An 18,877-nucleotide genomic window follows, 5' to 3' on the forward strand; every position below is an offset into this window, starting at 1 on the left:
TCACCAGTAGGACTTTCTGGACAGAGGAAGTGACATGCGCAAAGGTGCTTGGCAGTTTGGGGGAGCTCCCCATCGTTGAGAAGGATTGAAGAGCAGGATGGATGCTTGTGGGGGACCAGATAATGAAAAGGTTTGTTACACCATGCTAACAAGTTAAAAGGATTAAAACCCTCACCCCACAGGTGGAGTCTTACCCACAGATCTGCTTTGTTAGGCGTAGCTTATTTTTAATTGAATTCGAATGCCTATAAGCAGACACACATCCTCCCGTCTTCTGCCTCCTCGGGCAGCCTCTCCTTATTATATTTGACCTGACTAATCACGTATTTAGGTTTCCTATCTTCCCTTGCAGACATTTGAGTTTACTTCTTCTGCTACAGCAATGGGGAGTCACTGAAGAATATATTAAAGCAGAAATAACATGAATGTGTGTGTTCTTCTAGAAAAGACCGTGGTGGCTTACTGTAGAGGGTGAATGGTGAAGCCACATGGGAAGGGTGACGAGCAGGACAAGATTAAGAGACTTATTGGATGAGGAGGCCGTGGGAGAGGGGAGAGTCATGATTCCCAGGTTCCCACTGGATGAATGGTGGTGCCATTTACCCAAAGCGGAGACAACAGAAGGTTTTACTCTCTATTACATAAAGTTATAAGATTCCTTGGGAAGGATTGTGGAGCGCTTGCTACAGTCTACTTAACGGCTACCGGAAGCAAGGGCAAGTTCACCAGGAGACTTCAGAAGTGACTTAAACGTGCCTATAAACATCATGACGTATTTACGTAGGACGTGTTGGACTGTACTGATGGTACAAATGAGACATAGTGTTTAAAATGGGAACCATTCTGGAAAATCTGGGGCATATGGTTGCTGGATATAAAAATCACTTCGTTGTCTCACCTGGGCTTCCTTTAATGAAAGGTCTTTGTAAATGAAAATACTGTCATTAGAATGTACATGTTTAACCAAACATGTCTCTGGTACCGCTAGTCCCTCTACAGATATTTCCTTATTCTCATCCTCAATGATTAAAACTCCTCCCTACCGTACCTTCCCCAGTGATATGAATGGGAAGCCCGTCAGCTGACAGAGTTTCCTCTTTTTCCCCAGTTCACACTCCCTGGAGGCCTTCATGGGAAATGGAATGTCTCAAAGACAGGCAGCAGGAGAGACGCGGGTGATCTTCAGACTGGACGCTCAGGTGCTGAATGATCTTAAATCCACAAAATTCTGTTTTGCAGTCTAAAATATCTAGCACACTGAAAATGCAAAGTAAATATAAGAAGGAAAGCCATATTGTAGCAATGTCTGCCTGTCACTCCAGACATGTTAGTATATTATAATTTTTAAACTATTGTTAAACCTGATTTTACCCTAGAAATCATTATGTCACAAGCTATCCCAGACCTTTAGAAACACGATTAACCTGCCAAAAATATTGAGTGAGATATACTACATAGAAGGCAAAATGTATAAGACATGATTCCTTCCAGCAGTTTAATACTTCATGAAAAAGATTATAACATAAACTACTATATGGTGTCAAACAGTTTTAATAAGTACACACTTTTACAAATAGTATAACAAATAGTACAAATGATAAGGAAGTAATATATTTTTTTCAATCAAAGGGCCCAAAACAGTATTTGTTAATAAAATGGACTTAGGCTATTTACAGTGAATACACAATAATACTCAGAAATGTTTTAGAGCTAGTCAGTACAATAATATGCTCATGATATTTAGAATAGTGACAATGAAAAATAGTCTTTCTTTTTTTTGAGGAAGGTTAACCCCAGGCTAACATCTGCCACCAGTCTTCCTCTTTTTGCTGAGGAAGATTGGCCCTGAGCTAACATCTGTGCCCATCTTCCTCTATTTTATCTGTGGGACATCTGCCACAGCATGGCTTGATTAGCAGCATGTAGGTCTGCACCCGGGATCCAAACTGGTGAAGCCCAGGCCGCTGAAGTGGAGTATGTGAACTTAACTGCTGTGCCACTGGGCTCGCCCCTGAAAAACAGTCTCATTTTTAAATAAATATTGTATTATTAAATTCTAGATTAAAAAGTAATCAATTCAAGGGGCTGGCCCCGTGGCCGAGTGACTAATTTCTTGCGCTCCGCTGCAGGCGGCCCAGTGTTTCGTTGGTTTGAATCCTGGGCGTGGACATGGCACTGCTCATCGAGTCATGCTGAGGGAGCGTCCCACATGCCGCAACTAGAAGGACCCACAACGAAGAATATGCAACTATGTACCAGGGGCCTTTGGGGAGAAAAAGGAAAAAAAAATAAAATCTTAAAAAAAAAAATTCATTAAAAAAAAGTAATCAATTCATAAGAAAGTCAAATATTATTCACATTAAAGTCTTATAGATTATGGAGAATATATTTTAAAGGCATAAAATAAATCATTGTTTTAGCATTACAGCTTTTATAATAATATATTTTTCCTTCTTCCAAAAGTAATACATGTACAAGCATAAAACTTAGAAAAAAATATACAAAAAATAGTAATGAGTTTTAATATTACAAAGTAAATAGTTTGACTAGTAATGATAAGCTAGGTTATTTGGAGCAATCTTCCTGCTAAACATAACTAAAAAGGCTAGAAAAAATATAAAGAAATGGTTGAAAAGCATTGAAGATATGGGAAAACCGGAATCCAGAGAGGTTAGAGAGCACAGAAACCATTTGCTAAAGATGTCTGCCGATCCCTACGGAATTTCAGCTTTCATTGTGATAGCCTTGCGGGGGCAAGGGCGCAGAAATCAAATCACTTGGCCCACACAGCAAGGAGGTCAGCAGGCAGTATGGACTCACACAGTAAGTTGAAACTCCGGAAGAATACACCTTTGTCGTAAAGGTAAACTAGAAATAAATCAGGGCTCAGAACACCAGCTTGGGAGACTCAAGTCATAGTAGTGCAGCTTATCAACAATACACATGTACAGTGTTCTTCCATTTGTACAAAGATAATTAGTTCTGGCGCCTAAATCAATTCTCTGACATGTCGATCTATCCAATTTAAGAAATTGAGAACAACCTTAAACAAACACATTAAAAAGTGGACTGACCATTAGCTTCCTGTATCAGTTAGAAATAACTTTGGCTAGGAGTAAAAGACCCCAAATAACAATGGCTTAAACAAGGTAGTCTTTTGTTTCTCTCTCACGTGAAGGTCTGGAGCTGAGGTGGTCCAGGGCTGTTGTAGTTTCTATTCCCAAGATCACCTCATGTGCCAGCTGAACTGCTCGAGCCATCACAACCACATTCCAGTTCGTCTACAGGAGGAAAAGAAGAATCAGGGGCAAAGGACACATGCCAGCTCTACCCTTTTAACACCAGCTTTTATAGAAGGTTTCAGTGCCATCCTTTGCTTACCCATGAGGAAGAGAAGGACGGCCCCGGACATGCGAGAGCTGCCCCGGCACTCGCAGCCAGGCCTTGGCGTTCTTCTGTTAAGCACGTGCGATTTCAAACAACACCAGCATCAGGCAAGGCCATGAAAACAAGGCTGCTCCATAATTATGCCTGAACACAAAGATAGGAACGTGGTCCAAACTGCAAAATGACCAGACATGTCCGTATTCTGCCTGATGTGAGTGACTACTGCTTTGTTATCAGTTACGGCTGTAACTGTGTTTCATTCCTCCTGATATTATTTTAAGATACTCCATCATAGACTTGCCCCTGCTTCCTGACAACATCCAATCCAGAGTAAAGCACTGCTTCCTTCAACCCTCCCTAAAATCGCCTATCATGAGCCAAATCCTATAGCAAAGTCTTTCTAACACCCTCTTACTGAAACACCCAGGGCTCCCCACGGTGTGCATTCTTCCTTGTGGCAACAAGCAACAAACCCAGCTCATTCAACTACTGGCTTATTCCTGTGGTCTCTGGATGGAGGGCATGGACCCCCATCATTGGTGATAAATTAGGTATAGGACCACACTCAACTGGGGGGTTGCTAAGAAATGTAGTCTTTTCTTTGGACCATCATGTGCTCAGTGAAAATTGGGGTTTCTCTTGTCATAGAAGGGAGGCAAAATAGACACGGAGACCCGCTAACCATCTCTTCCACAGTCTCCAAACTTAAGAGACTCTAGAGGCTTTTTTTTGGTTTTATTGTATATTTTATTTTATTTATTATTTATTTTTTTTCTGCTTTATCTCCCCAAATTCCCCCCGGTACATAGTTGTATATCTTAGTTGCAGGTCCTTCTAGTTGTGGCATGTTAGGCTTTTTTTTTAAAATGTCACTACCCAAAATAAATGTGTGCTAAGAAGCAAGAAGATGACTTCAGAAAATAAATAAGTAAGCTGTGTAATCGGCATGAGTCAAAGAAGCCAAGCTGTAGGCTCAATGTCTCTTTTGAAAAGAAGGAAAGATGGCTCGGATCAGAAAAAGCATAGACTCCGCAAAGGAGGGCGGGCCAGGTACAAAATTGAAATCAGCTGGACCAAAACCAAATTCAGAGAACATACTGCAGAGTGAGAAGTCCCGTGTAAGCTCCATTCTAGCAGGAGAAAAACAAAGAAACAAGAAATTATGATTGCTGATGATAAGTGCTGGATACTGCTGACTCCAAGGTATATGTAAGCAAAAATGGGGGGGGGGGAGGACAGCCACATGCAAAAGATTGAAAATTGACCATTCTTTTTCACCACACACCGAAATAAACTCAAAATGGATCAAAGACCTAAAGATTAGGCCTGAAACAATAAGTCTTCTAGAAGAAAATATAGGCAGTACACTCTTTGACATCATTTTCAAAAGAATCTTTTCGGACACTATAACTCCTCAGATGAGGGAAACAATAGAAAAAATAAACAAATGGGATTTCATCAGACTAAAGAGCTTCTTCAAGGCAAGGGAAAATAGGATTGAAACAAAAAAACAGCCCACTAATTGGGAAAAAATATTTACAAGCCACTTATCTGACAAAGGGTTAATCTCCATAATATACAAAGAACTCACACAGCTTAACAACAAAAAAACAAACAACCCGATCAAAAAATGGGCAGAGGACATGAACAGACATTTCTCCAAAGAAGATATAAGTATGGCCAATAGACACATGAAAAGATGTTCATCATCGCTAATCATCAGGGAAATGCAAATCAAAACTACACTAAGATATCACCTTACACCCGTTAGATTGGCAAAAACATCCAAAACCAAGAGCGACAAATGTTGGAGAGGTTGTGGAGAAAAAGGAACCCTCATACACTGTTGGTGGGAATGCAAACTAGTGCAGCCACTATGGAAAACAGTATGGAGATTTCTCAAAAAGTTAAAAATAAAAATACCTTATGACCCAGCCATCCCACTACTAGGTATCTATCCTAAGAACCTGAAATCAGAAATCCCAAGAGTCCCTTGCACCCCTATGTTCATTGCAGCATTATTTACAATAGCCAAGACGTGGAACCAACCTAAATGCCCAGAAACTGATGATTGGATAAAGAAGATATGGTATATATACACAATGGAATACTACTCAGCCAGAAAAAAGGACAAAATTGGTCCATTTGCAGCAACATGGATGGACCTCGAGGGTATTATGTTAAGCGAAATAAGCCAGACAGAGAAAGACGAACTCTGTATGACTCCACTCATAGGTGGAAGTTAACATATAGACAAGGAGAACTGATCGGTGGTTACCAGGGAAAAGGGGGAAGTAGTGTACCCACAACATGACTAACAATAATGCACAACTGAAATCTCACAAGGCTGTAATCCGTCATAATCGTAATAAAAAAAAATGGGGGGGATTGGTTCTGTCTGGGAAATAGGAGAAATTTCAGTGCCAACCTCACATAGGAGGTAGTATTTTAGCTGTGTTTGTTTTGAAGAATAAGTGGGAGTCTGCTAACATAATACAAGTGTCAGGGAAACAATAATAAATGAATAGGTTTTCCTGCCTTGGATATAATAAGGTCTTTATTTGTGGGGGGAAAATACATGATGAGGTTTTAAGATTAGTGTGTGGAAGACCATTGGTGCTAGTGTTGTCATGATTTTCCTGTTGAGAAGTTACTTTTAATGTCCTTTGGCCAGCTCTGTGTGTTTCTCTTTGATACAAGTAGGCTTACTAGGTTAAAAAAAAAAAAGCAAAACAAATATTCCTGGGTTCATTGCTTAAACAGAAAAAAGTTGTTGTAATAAACTTAGCTTCATAGATATTTCTTCAAAGATGTTCATTGAAATCTCTTTAAAGAAAGGATCCCGTGGCCTAATGAAGGTGTCTCTCGCCTTCTGATTTCTTGCGGGCCAGGATAAGGCAGGAGTAATGGTGAATTAGGAAGAGAATGTTGTCTCTTGTACGAGGTTGGTCCCACCAAATACAATGTTAGATGATTGATTTCTGTAGCTTTACGAATGATAATAGTAGCTGACATTTTTTGATCCTTTATATACGTTGTTTCACTTGAGCCTCCAAACAACTCTATGAATTAGTTATTATTCATTTTAATTTTACAGATGCCCAAAGTTACACAACATATAAGTGGCAGAGTTGATATTTGAACACAGGCATTTAAATTTTAGTATCCGAACTCTTCACCACAAGTCTGTGATGCCTTCATTTATAATATATAATTAATAATATACCAGTATATTATTTGAAAATAAGTGAAGAGTTGAGTAAATATGGTGTTTGATGGCAATCAAAAGGAAGAAATCAACTGTTTTGAGCGACCACTATATGACAGGCCCTGTATTTGTACTTTACTTGGGTTATCTTGTTTAATTCTTGCGTCGCCTGCCATAAGTAGATACTGCTTTTTATTCCCATTGTATACAGGAAGAAACTAAGGGTCAGAGAGCTTCGATAACTTATACAAGGTAACCTCAGGTCTATCTGACAGTAAAGTTCATGCTCTTAGTCGCATGAAGTGTTGCCAATATAGTCACGGTTGTGTTTCAACACTATGAAAGATGTTTGCTGTTTTTGGTAGAAATGTTCTAAGTTAAGTCAATTTTTAATTTTCTACCTTTTTAATTTTGTTCACAACATATTTTTAGTTGCTGATCAGGTTCATTATATTGCTCACTTAGAGAATGGAGGATAATTTTAGTAATGAAATAAAATATAATAAAAACAATTATATTTGCTTTAAAATTATCACATAGTATGAGATATAGTAAAGCTAAATATAAGTGATTTTTGAATTATATGCTCTTTTGGGTGATTATACTATATTTACTTAGGTGAAACCGTGAAATCAAATGGCTCCCCTCCAGCCTTTCTCTTCTGTGTACATTCTGGAGTCATCACTGTGTTACAGCCACGGTTCCTCTGACTTCAAGTACAGATTCTTTTCTTACAGGCTTGGTACTGAGTCCACTCACGACACACTCAGGATAATACTTGTATGTTTTGCTCACTCTGGCCAGGATGTGTTAAGTGCCTTGTGTTTATTGACTTATTTGATCTTCCCAGGGACCCTACGAGATAGGTACTACTATGATCATCCCCATTTTACAGGTGACATGACTGAGGCACAGAGCAGTCAAGGTCATACAGGTTCTAAGTGGCAGAGCTGGTTATTCAGACCCAGGCAGTCTGGGTCCACCTATGGTGCCCTTAACCACTTTATAAATACATCTTAACAGTGTAACATTCATAGGTCTTTCCAGAAAATTTTTAAACATCTATCCTTAGAATTTCTTGCATTATGTGTATCTCCTTGATTTATGATTAACTCTTTTGTTTTAGGCAAGAAGAGTTCCTCTTTGTTAGAACTGTTAGCTCCCTTGGATTATGCCAGTGGTCATTCCATTTCTACCTGATTTGCAAATAACAAAATGAGTAAAGTAAAATACACTCATTTTAAAATAATTTAGACAATGTAAAATACGTAAAGAGTGAATATTTCTCTTAACTGCCCCTCCAGTTCTGCTCCAATTTGATTTTTCTAGATACTTTCCAATCTATTTCCAAAGACAGGTTTATAAATATATGCGTATATATGTATGTGTATATATCTATACATGTACATGTGTGTATATATGCACATATGTGTATGTATAAATATATGAAACTTGTATAGAGTTTTTAAATTTGTCAATAAGTATAAATCTACATCTTAAAATTTTAAAAATTTAATCAATGTAATACCTGCATGCCATTTTTAAATATATCAGTGGAGTTTTTTAAATAATTACCTCCCAAATCACTCAACATGCTTATCTTATAATGCTGTTTCTTCATTTATCACTTTAAGACTTTGTATTAGTTATCTATTGCTATGTGACAAATTACCCCAAAACTTGATGGCTTAAAAAAGCATTTATTTTCTCAGTTTCTCTGGGTTAGGATTTGAGAGTGGCTTCCCCCCGGTCATTCTGGCTCAGAGTCTCAGGAGGTTGCAGATAAGCTCTCAGCCTGGTCTGCAGTCAGTCACCTGAAGGCTTGACTGGGGCTGGAGGACCCAAGATGGTTCATAAGTTGCTGCATCAGTTACCTCTTCTCCATCTTCTTTAGAAATCTGCTAAAATGTCTTGCCTATTCTTCTGTTGTCTTTATCATTGTGAGTTTATATGGTGTTTTATTCCTTTGCTCTTATTTAAATGAGATTTTAGTGACTTTAGATTTAGAGATTTTAGATTTTAGATTTCAATTCATTGTCTTTAACTGGAAGACTCCCATATGCCATTTAAAGGCTGCACAGTATTTCACAGTATGGATGTACCATAACTTATTTAACCATATTCTTACTGAAAGAGATTTACCTGGGTTTTTTTTTTTCTTTGGTGAACATCCTTATTTATACATCTTTGAGTAAATGTAAAAGTGTTTCTATAGGTTAAATTTCTATAATTTGTTATATTAAAGGATATGTGTTTTTTTTTAATTTTAAAAGATACCATGAAATTGCCTTCCACAAAGCTATACCAATTTATTCTGAAATTCACTTTGATCATAGCTGTTCATGCATAAACATTCAAATGTTCCAGGACTGGGCAAGAATTCCTCCATGTTATATCCTGTTCGTGAAAGAGTGGAAGGAGAAGAACGTATTAGCTGTCTCCAAGCATAGTGGCAATTCCATCTTTAGCCTGTAAACAGGAAGTGAAACCAGGATAAAAACATGACTTCCTCCATTTGCAATGAGAAAAGCATAACAAACACCTCCCCCCACCCCTCCTACGCAAAATCAAGCAACTAAATAAACAGGCTGCCGCCTATAGATAGCCACATTCACAAGTAAAATTAAAGTTGACATTTTAACCAAATGAAAGCCAGCCCCAATTAAAATGCAATCACTGTAGACAAGGACAGACACCACCGGCATCACTTCAATTTGTACCATAACTGCCTGAGTAGTTGTGTGTCAAATAAGTCTTTAAATGGAACAATACATTACATTTACAAAGAAAGCTTCAACTCTTAAATGAACTTGATGGCGAATCAGTCTTTATGTATTTTTTTACATTCTGTAAACATCTGTTTTCTCATATGAATTCTGTATATGATCCTGTAATTAGAATGATCAGAGCCTTTATTTAAAAATTAGCCAATTTGCTTTGAAGAGCATTTTAAGAAGCTGTCGTTTTTCTGTTCTCGCTTGCTGGTAACAGTCATCAGAGGTACCTGTCGTGGCCCATTTAGGAGCCCTCCTCAGAATGCCTGGCACAGTCAAGGGCTTTGGAAAAATTCGCTTTCTGACAAAGATGAGGATTTTTCTCTTAGTTTCTGCAGCACTGTCCTTGTCCCTGTGTCTGTGAGCTTTTCGTGTCTCTCAGCAGGATCTTCCTCTCTCTGATGGTGAACTGACTTGTCGTAGGCTCTCTGCAGGTAAAAGTGAAAATGTCTCCTAATGCCATGGTTTTTATAATTTCACGGGATTATAAATTCTTAGAAGGTAGGGCATCTTCTGCTTTGTTCCATGATTCCTCATCATCAGCTAATTTTCTCTGAAATTTCCCAGAAATAGGAATTCAGTAAGTCACAACGGAGCTGGCCCTTATTCAGAATTTGAGTGCCCTGTGAAGATGAGTTGGTTTCACAAGGTGATGACTTCAGGAGCTTGCCCACCTCGCACGGGGACTGTGGGTCAGTCGCAGCTCTATCCGCCTTCATGCGGCTCCACGTCTCTTTGCAGTTAGGACCTAGGCTGGAGGAGCATTCCCTTTCCGGGACACTCCTTTTTCACAGCAGAAAAAAGATGTCTGGTGGAAACTCACGATGTCTTTTAAAGCTTCTGCTCAGACTTACTGTGTGGCATATTGGCTGACCTTCCATTGGCCAAACCTGATATCCTTGGGTGGGATGCTTCTCACCCATGTTCTTGGGGATGTAGCTGCAGTCTGCTGTAGCAGGTGACTGCGTTTTTTATGGCGGGTGTGATGAGGAGATGAGAAGAAAGGGGAGCACCACAATGGAGGTCTTATTCTTCTGATAGGATAGGAAGGGTGCTTAAAAATAGTTAGATATCTGTGCAGAAGAGTAAAGGGTTTGCATGTACTGACATAATGAAAGAAAGAGCCAGGTTACAGCGGAGGGAGTCTGCTGTGAAATCTCGTGCTAGGCTGCTAATGGGCAACGGGTTTCTCTGGGGGTGATAAAAATGTTCTAAAATTAGATAGTGCACAACTTGCACAAGTCTGTGGAAATACTAAAGGCCACTAAAGGGTACACTTTAAAAGGTTGCACTTTATGGTGTGTGAATTATGTTTCAATAAAACTGTGATAAAAAACAATGGCATGCTAGAACTGTAAACTGATGCCTTCTGTAATTTGAGAAACTACGTTTTTCTTGGGTCATGTCAAAATATATATTCAGAGAGGTGCTAGGTGAATTTTTAAAACTCAGTTTTGCCGCCTTTTAAATATATTTAGTAGTACCTATGAAGTTGTTAAGGTTTTTATTGTGGAAAATTTCAAATGTGTATAATAATAGAAGTGTCATAAAATCCACATACCCTTCACCCAGCTTCAGCAGTGATCAATTGACTAATTTTGTTTTCTACTATGCCTCAAATTATTTGGAGTCCTAAGTATCATATTTTATCTGTAAATATTTAGTACATATATCTAAAAGGTAATGACTCCACCGTTTAAGCATAATCACAAAATCATCATTACAGATCCAAAAAACAACAGTAACTTTTTAGTATCATCAAATATCTAGTCAGTCCTATAAACAATATTTTTGTGAAGTCTTTTTTTTTTTTTGCTTGAAAGGCAATCTGGTACTGTGAATTATTATAAAAGAATTACAGTATTTAGAGCAAGAAAATAACATTCTTAAAAAATACATCTAAACTATTTCTCATAAAATGCTAGGTATTTGAAAGGGAACTTCTTTTTGCGGCCGTAATGGTGTATTTATACCCTGATATTTAAATACACGTGTGTATCTGTGTATGTGACTGTATGTGCGTGTGTCTGCAGGTGGTTACCTTTGAGAAAAAGGATTGGACGTGAGGAGGCAAATTTTTAACTTATTCTCTGTACTATTTGAATTTCCTAACTGTAGCTATTGTACTTTCTTTAAAAATTAATATCAAAATGAGTTCTCTAGGTATTCCGAATTGCTGCGCTCCTCTTTTTGTTTTCCTCTATTAGGATATAGTAAGTGTTACTTTTTAAGTAAAGCAGGGAAAGGCTGAGGTGAAGACAGGTGTAAGTATACGATGTAGCCAAGAGTGCACATAGACTGCTGAGCTTACATCGTTGCTGAGATTGGGCTGCAAATTTATCTTTAGACTTTCTAGCAGTCCGTAAGAAGACAATAAGCTGGTGAGATACACAAGATACCATATTTATGAGAAGAAAGCAGTTGCTTTTGACAATTTCTCCAGGTGCTTAGGACAAGCATAACTAGTCCTCTCGGTAAAGCCAGAAGAAAATCTCTTCAAAGGGTCCTCACGGAAGATTCTGCCTTGTAAAGAGCATGCAATCCACACTCTTAGTATAGCTGAAAACAGAGTTTCTGAGGCTATTTTATAGCATCCCTAAATATAGGCTGATGACAGCCACCAAAGGAAAATCAGTAAAAGTGATACCAACACTAGAATGGGGGTAGCGTGGTATGATCACGGCCGGCATTCAGTTCCCTGAAGCTCTCACTGATTTTAGAATCTTTGCAGCGTTGCAAATGCACATGTGTGTGGGCTGTGACCACTTGGAGAGCCCTGCCCTCCCTGGAGAGAGCAGCCGCCATTTCTCAGCTCCAGCAGACGTTGCCCTGTGGGGACCCTGGTACAGTGTTCGCAGACCTTCTGTGTTTGACATCTCACAGTTTTTCAGTGTTGGTTCAAATTTTAAAAAATACAGTGTGAGCCAAACAAAGTATTTCTGTGGGCTAAATCAGTCTTAGTTGGTGTCTGCTTATCCAGAGGAATGGATTGATTTCACATCCTTCAGATAATCTCCCAGGAACACGCTTCTCTCATCACATGTACTTGCTCTAGTTGTTTCCTAGGTCGGAGGTATGACTGACTTCCTCTTGCAAGAATAGAGTTGCTTAAATGACGTGGGTTCCTGAATAGAAGGCCAAAAAGGAAGAGAAGGTAATTTATTCCTTCTCCGTTTTCATGAAATCGTCAAATAATGAGCAGAATATTAATTTTAGAGCTGGCCTTCTTCCATGGTACACTTGGAACAAACCCAGCAGAGGCCCGGCTTCTTGCACAGAGGCCAAAAATGACCTGATGGCAGCGCCCGGAGAGCGCTTCCTCCACATTTTTGTTCTCGATTTTATGCTTCCCACCACTGATGTTAATGCTTGACATTCTCTTACTCCTATGTAGCCAGTTCAAAGTTCATAGATGATGGCCACTGGCAGAAGGTTTGACCCTTAATTTTAGTAGAACTGAAGAGTACTGTTGAAATGTCTCCATATGGATGCATGGGTGTCCTGGTTCTCACACAGTGGCTTCCACAGCTAAGCCCTTCTGAGTGCATATCACTGATGCTAAATGGAGGAGAATGCTCTAATCAGTGATCTTCATTAGGGTCTTCTCAAGGACAGGTATAAAATTTACATAGCTCCTTCGTATTTCAAGATAACCGTGAATATCCAGCTAATCAGAGTCGACGGGGATTGAAACTTCAGAGACCACACCCAGAAATATGTCAGATGCCTTTCTTCTTGGATTATAAATCCAGGGAACGGTTGAGTTTTTTTTTTAACTTAGGTATAAAGCCATAGGGTTTATAGTATTAATTAAAGGAAGTTTGCAGGAGATTTGGGGTACGTGGCTTTGCATTAATCGTGTACATATTTCTGTTGGGAGCTGTTTGACATATTTGAAGGTAAAAACCATATGCTAATACAGTATGTCAGTAGATTACATCTGAACAGACACACATCCCTAGCATTTGCCTCTTGTGATAGAGTATTGTTTATCAAGAGTCAAATTTAAGCTTTAACCTTACATACCCAGATAATGTTAGCTTTAATTACAGTAATTGCTAAATTAAGGGAAAAAATTTGATTGTTTCACTGTATAATAACTTCTAAAAAGATTGAGATAGGTTATAATGAAGTACAGAGGCATTTTTAAAAAAAAAAACAAGAGGAAAAGAACAAAAGCCAGTTAATAAACAGGGTGGTGGGAGTGGAAGGTGTAGGTGTAAGATGGTGAATAATTATCTAAAAACTTAAGAATGACCAGATATTAAAATTGAGTAGAAAACTTACCTCTAGACTTTTTGGTAAAAAAGGAGATATGTTACGTAGTTCTTACTAATCACTAAAGTGAAACAGACTGATTGATTGAAAGAAACAAATACTGCTCAGCATTGAAGTCCAAGAAAAATTTACCACACAGATCTGGTTATGAAAGACATTGAACAAACAAAAGTGTCATCAAATTTCGTGAAAGATGCCAAAATATTCCTCCCACTGTCATTTCAACATAGGCTTTTGGCAGACGTCCAAGAACATAATGTTAAATAGATTTCTATGAAAGCTGAAGAAATGTAGATTAATTTTATAATTTCAGGGTGATGGCACCATGAGCAAGGTTGGACTCAATAATTGCTATGCCTCAGAGTGTCCACTTAGTAAAGAGTGAAATAAAGATTGAAGAACAATACATTTTAAGACTCACAAACCTTCTGAGATCTTTTGTTTTTATTAATTCAGCAGATATTTATTGATATCATGACATATATGCCTGTTCTGTACGTACCCCAGAATTTTCATGAATATCTCATCTTTAGATGGCCTTTACGTATTTATGTATGATGTGTATATTAACTTGGTTCTAAGGAAAAATTACACTGTCACTTCACTCTTTGAGATGTATACACATTGAATTCCATATTCAACTACTGTTGTCATGAGATCTATAGATAGTTAATTTTCGCCTATAGTAAGGTGAGGATATGCAGTTAAAAAAAAAAAACTTCAAGAAAAATATTCCATGAGTCCAGTTTGGGCACAACATTTTGAATTGTTAATAATACAGTTAAAATAATAATGGGCAAGGGATTTAAAATATCCAGAAAGACTTCCAGACCCTCATAAACTTTCATCTGGCTATTTGATGTCTCCATTTGTATTTCTGATAAAAACCAGCGTTTCTGGTCAAGTTCATCAGCAGTTACATGTTTTGAGCCTTGGCTCTGGGAACGCAGACAGCTAATATACGTGCCAGATGATTCTGATCAGAACAGGTGATAAAAGATGAAGGATAAAATGTTGTAATACAAAGCCTGTGTCAAACTCCAAAGCATAAACCGAACAATTTTCTCAACTTCTGTCCTTCGTTTCCACGGGAAATTGTGTGTGACCTTAGTTTGAAATGGGTGAGGAGCTCTCGGAAGGCCGCAGGAAGATGGGACCAGCTTTACTGAGGCTCTCCTATGCGACCTTGTGAGACATTATGTCAGGCATTTTTACGGGTATTGTATGTTCTTCAGCCCTGTCCATGGTATTTCCTACATGAGGCAACAGACTTGGGTTAAGTATCTTGACCGACAAAATGCACCAAGAGAAGGTTGTAACAAGAGCAATCACATGAGGAAGCCGGTTCCAGAGGGCCAGGTGACCTGCCTACAGCCCAACGCCAAGGAGGAGGCCGAGCCGGGATCCGACCCCACACTGCACACGCAGCTGTCAGCCTGGAGAGACCACAGAAATGTATCCTTTTAGACTTGAAAGACACCTCACAGATCATCTGGTTAATCCAGTGTCTTCCAGCACACCAATTTCACATAGGAGCAAACAGAGGTACAATAATACTTAATATAATAATATAATAATAATAGTTCTGAAAACCTGAACTGTGAAGTTCTCCAGATGGTCTGTTTCATAGATCTCTTGCACAATAAAAATTTTTTTGTAATATGATTAGTGTCTGTTTTTGCTTTGACAGAAGTGGATACTTTGCTCACGGCATTTAACTTTTGAAAAGACAACAATTCCTTTGCCTCTCTTTCAAAGCAAAGCTTGTCCTTCCTCACCGTCCCCAGTCAGGTCCAGTCCAGGGTGTGTGGTCCACAGAGCTTCTTTCCGTTAGAGAACTTCTCCCCGTGATAGAACCTACTTCTTTCAGGATGGAGACTCCACCAACTCTGTCTCGTTCCAGTCTCTACTCATCCTTATGATCGGGAGTCCATCTTTGCGTCTACCATGGATGACTTCTACTGCCTCTCCTCTGGCTCTTCCTGCGGTGCTGACTGGGACAAGCTGGAGAGAACCTCCCTCATGGGGGGAGCCTTCCCAAACCCTCAGGCAGATAATGCTCAGCGGAGTGGTTACAGCGGGGAGGTACAGGACAAATTGTAATGCTCCCACAGCTAAGTGACGGTGATCTTACTGCGATGTCCAACTCAAGCTGGCCGCCCCATCAAATCTCAGTACCCCCAAACTATTCTATCCCCCTTCTCCCCTTCCCCCATCAAAACAGCTACTTGTTAGATGTTAAGGATAGAGCAAAGTGATATCTGATGAAATATTTTTCATTTAGGTATGAATGATTGAAAAGACTTTTCTCCGGGAGGTGTTTACTTTCGAAGTAAACACCTATTGATTAAGGAATAGAATGCTTATTAGTGAAAGACATTGAGAGTTGGAGCTAATGTAACTTCCTTTCAGGCCTGTGTAAAGTTTAGAAATAATAATAATGATAAAGTGCTTAGCAAGTTGTCTCCATAAAGCAAATGGTATCTATTATTATTAGATCCTATAGTCCAAATAGTCTTTGATTCTATAAATAATATTTCCATGGCCTTATCTGAAAAGTTTTCTGCTTTAATATAGTCCGTATTAAGAGTTATGAAGTACAGAGTAGACTAATACGCTCAGTTTCTTAAATTTGTCCGTTTAGGTCTGATCGTATAGCCTTTAAAGCTTTTGGTTGTTTTTCCCTGGAATCTGTAATTTGTAGTATATCAATAAACATTTTTTTCAATATTTCCATAAAATGCATACATTTTTAAATGTGAATAGCCAAAATAGAAACATTACTGTAATCAGGACCTAACCAATGCTGAAAACAAAGGCAAGTTAACCTCATGGTTAGTAAATTTTGTAACATTGTTCATATAGAACAACATTAGACATATTTTTAAATGTGCTCCTTTCCTGACTCATATCTAGCATGGGAATCACTCTAATTCTGCATTCTTTTCTGTTCTTTGCTCGTACAAAGCCCATCCTGTACCATCTTGTGCTTGAACAGATTGTTTTTCTTCCCTAAAGTGATTACACTCCTGGTACCCTGCACAGCATCTTCTGTTCTTAGCCATCCCTTTCCCTATCTTGTTAGAAATTTTAGTTTTAATGCAATTTCCCTAGGTTGTGGCCCCCCCATCCAATTTGGCATTACTCTTAATTATTATCATTCAAATTATTGATGAAAGTGCTAAATGGCATAGGGTTCAGGATTGATCCTTTAAGATGGTCTTCACTGCCCAAGTCCTGATCAGCTGTGACAACATGATGGAAAGAAGGAAAAGTTGAAAAGGTGGAGAAATATATTTGGGAGGGGAAAGAGGCCAGAATGAGAGAGAGAGATCCAGAGATCTAAATATCCAGGAAGAAAGATATAGATGAATAATAAGGCTAAATGGGAGAATATGGAAAAGGGAAAAAAAAAAAGTCTGTGATAAAGAGGGAGACATATGGTAAATTAAAAAGTTCAGAAAGTAAATAAAAGTTCAATCTGTACACCAAGTCTTGCTTAAAGCTGGCACACTAGATGTCCTTTATTTCCAGTGCCTATTTTAAAATAGCCTCTTAAGATAATTTTTAAAATTTACCATTAGCATTTTAAAAAATTCTCTTCAAAAGTTATCTTTTTTTTTTTGCTGAGGAAGATTCACCCTGAGCTAACATCAGTGCCAATCTTCCACCGTTTTTTAGTATGTGGGCTGCCAGTGCAGCATGGCCGCTAACAGAGCTGTGTAGGTCCACACCCGGGAACCAAACCTGGACAACTGAACCAGAGTGCACAGAACTTAACCTCTTGGCCACTGGGGCTGGCCCTTAATCTGCTTTTTATCTGGAGAAAAATTAATAACATTTATATTTGGTTTTGGCTAACGTATAGAAACTGAGACTTTTCGTTTGAAAGAATTGCAGTATGATAAGCTAGAACAAGCAGGCATTTGAGATCCAGTAGATTAAAATTCAAATCTTGTCTTTTCCGATTACCACCTGTTAACCTCAAGGGAATCACTGAATCCTCTTGCCTCAGTTAGTCCTCCTGTGCAAAATGGAGCTGAAATTAAAATCTTTCAGGCAGTAATAAAGTTTAGAAATAATATACATAAAGTATTTTACAGGTAGTATGCGTGAAAAAATCAAAGCTATTTTTAATCAGATCTTGTAGTTCCATTAGTCTTTGTCTAATAAGTGATATTTCTTGCCCGGATCCCTGGCATTTCATTTAATAACAGGGCCTGTGTTTTTTCTTATTTTTGTGTGCTTGGTATTTTGTCATGAAATATGAAGTTTTAATATTCAGAAAACAACCCACACAAAATAACTCTAAAATTTCATCTAATTATTTGCTCCTTGTAACCAGTAATTTATCTTGTTTTGCTAATGGGCACCACCTTAACCAAATAATTAAATTTATATCACTAATGAGAAAAACTCATCACGTGCCCCCTAATGTGATGCACTGAGGACACAACATCATTTATTAAGCGTTTTTGCCAAAAATACATACTTTGATTTAATAAAGAGGAAACTTCAAAGAAATCCAAATTCTAGGATGTTCTATAAAAACAAATGGACTGTATTCTTTAAAAATATCAATGTCGTGAAAGATAGAAGAAGGCTGGGAAACTTTCCAGATTAAAGGAGATTAGAAGACGTGATGTCTAAATTCAATGAGTGACCCAGAATTGGATCTTGGATTAGGGGAATATTTGCCATAAAGATCATTATTGGGAATTTGGTGAAATTTGAATATGGACAATATATGAGATAATAATGTAATATTGTATTAATGGTAAAAGTCCTGATTATGTTAAGAGAATATCTATAAATATAAATACATATATATACACACAGATAGAGAAAGATAAAGCAAGAGCTAAAGCAGATGTGACAAACCTTTAAGAACTGGTGAATTTGGGCAAAGAGTATCCTGTTTCCTATTCTTGGAATTCTTTTGTAAGTTTGAAATTATTTAAAAATGAAAAGTTCAAAAGGAACTTATCTTGTTTTACAGAAAGCAATTGATTTCTTGATGCAACTAGTTGACTTTTTAAGTAGAATTTATTTAGAAAAGGCTTCTAAGCCCAAATCAGCCGTAAGTCTGCCCGTAGCATCCTATTTAGATTAATGTATCATAATTGATGCTTTATTCTCATGAATGTGCTTAAAAGAAGTAATGAGGGAGATGAATTCTCTCGCGTCCTTTTAATGGGTGGTTCTTCCAGTCAAGTACAATGTCATGGAT

General features: G+C 38.1%; 1 long non-coding RNA gene across 4 annotated transcripts in view; it reads left to right on the plus strand.

Moving 5' to 3' along the window:
* Window positions 1–18,877, plus strand: part of LOC139082973 (uncharacterized) — a 90,779-nt gene that overhangs the window by 18,014 nt on the left and 53,888 nt on the right. For all 4 annotated transcript variants that reach the window (XR_011539386.1, XR_011539384.1, XR_011539385.1 and 1 more), the window contains exon 2: window positions 1,109–1,199. This is a non-coding gene — a long non-coding RNA (uncharacterized lncRNA). The remainder of the gene's footprint in view (window positions 1–1,108; window positions 1,200–18,877) is intronic.

Source organism: Equus przewalskii, chromosome 4 (genome assembly GCF_037783145.1).
Source record: "Equus przewalskii isolate Varuska chromosome 4, EquPr2, whole genome shotgun sequence".
In the NCBI taxonomy this organism is placed as follows: Eukaryota; Metazoa; Chordata; class Mammalia; order Perissodactyla; family Equidae; genus Equus; species Equus przewalskii.